This window comes from Lissotriton vulgaris, unplaced genomic scaffold (assembly GCF_964263255.1).
Source record: "Lissotriton vulgaris unplaced genomic scaffold, aLisVul1.2 SCAFFOLD_292, whole genome shotgun sequence".
Taxonomy (NCBI): domain Eukaryota; kingdom Metazoa; phylum Chordata; class Amphibia; order Caudata; family Salamandridae; genus Lissotriton; species Lissotriton vulgaris.
This window is the reverse complement of record NW_028249215.1, coordinates 190,013-191,940: the sequence shown is the minus strand read 5'-3', so window position 1 is coordinate 191,940 and position 1,928 is coordinate 190,013.

Sequence of the window (1,928 nt, the reverse complement as noted above, 5' to 3'; positions counted from 1 at the left end):
ATGGTATGGTTGGTCCAAGTTGTGATCGTCGAGTCGGAGCCTAATTGAAGAGGGTTTGGTTTGAACTCTATTGATTCAAGGTCGCTCGATTTTAAGTGTCGCAGGCCTGGGAGTTCTTCTAGAAGTCTTAAAATAGCCCCTCTCTTCAGGATGTCATAGGACCCTCTTGAACAATATTGTGGAATGAACTCGATTTTGTTGCTTGACGAGGACCGCTTTAAAATTTATAATCGTCTGCTCTCTTCATTAGGTGGAGGGGCCGTTCCTGCCTGGTCCACCTCTAGCTCTAATGTGTGTGAGTTTCCCATCTGTACGCTGTTGGTGAAATCTTGTCCGTTAGGGACTGGAACATGAGATTCTCCGCCCTGTGTGTCTCGTAGATTGACTCCCTTGATCTTTGCGGCATTGACTAAGTTGACTTGACTATTAATGTCTGGGACTTGGCTAGCTGAGTTGTTCTCTCTTGTTTCCTTCCTTTGATTGATGTTTATAATTATTCCAGGCTCTTGAAGTGGTACCTTACAATCTGGTTTTTGTCCCGCAGGTTTAAAGATGCTGAACACTTTTAATGCGTTCTGATTTGTCATAGTATGACTTATTGCTCCTTTTGAAATTGAGGGTGCCTTAGTGGGTAAGTAAACCCTCGGCGTAGACCCTTGCTCTGACGTTGTTCTAGTTTGAAGTGAGACGCTCGCGGGGTGGTGTTTGACTTCCTTGATCTCGGAGTTATTGATGGATTTTTCCGAAGAGGTTTGTGGAACCCTTCGGTTATGTGCTTTTGCATTTCTGGCTTTCCTTAGTCGCTTCCGTTCTCTCTTTGTAAGCGTTGGAGCCTGTTTGATGTGATTGGCGATTGGCGCGACGTTGGGAATTGGCCCCTGAATTAACTCGGCTACCTCTATGCGGTTAACCAGGTTGTGATCGTCTAGGCTTGCTGGCGACCTGTTTTCTTTTGCTGGGGGAGAGTGTAGATGGTCTTGAAATTCCGGGCTCTCCTCGCCCCTACTAGCATTGGTCCGCCTTGTCAGCCTGCCGGGACCCTCTTTAGAATGCTGATTGCCGGTTGATTCACTTGTTGTTGTGGTTCTTTCCGTGGGAGAGTCTTTTGACGAATCATTTACAGCCCCCAGTATTTGGGTCATCAGACTGGGTACTGTGGCCAATTTGTCTATTATGTTGGAGCAGTGACAAGTGTAGAAAGTATGATCCTTATTTAATTGAACCGTAATAATCATGGTATTTAAATCTTGAAGGTTTGCTTCAATCCCCTGGACGTGAAACGCCAGGAGGTTGAGCAGGTCGACTTGAGTGTCCAATTTGTCCGCATGATAGGACATGGCGGCTCCTATGGTTTCCATTGTCTTTAATAATTGCGGCCAAATGGAAACCGTTTGACTGTTCTCTGGCGATTCCCCCTGAGAGTGTCTGTAGATGGGGATGGGTGATATAGCAGAGTAGACGAAGGGGTGTGATTGGATGAAATGCTCGCGCAGTTGGTCGCTCCCTTGCCTTTTGTCGGTGCTCTCTTCCTTCCCAGGACCTTGATTGTGTTGAGCTGTTAACTTGCATGTGCTTCGTTTGAGTTTTGCAATCTCAGTTGCTGTTAGATTTAGTTCCTGTAGCTTCAATGTCTGACTATCTTTGATAGCATCGGTGTCTTCGGTAACTCGTCCGGTGGAAAGAGAGCTGTGCTTTTTTTCCAAGCCCGGCGTGAGCTGACTGGACGTTGGACTATAAGAGTTTGCCTGTGGCGTTGGGCACGGTTTTTCAACACCGGATTGCACCTGAAACTGCGGAAGGGATTCCTCAATTGTAGTCGTGGACATATTCTGAATTAGATGTACACTCTGCATACTCGGCTCTTGAAAAACCGAGTCATCAGTTGCGCCCGGGGCCCAGTGTACTAGGGCAGCCACCACAAACGACCA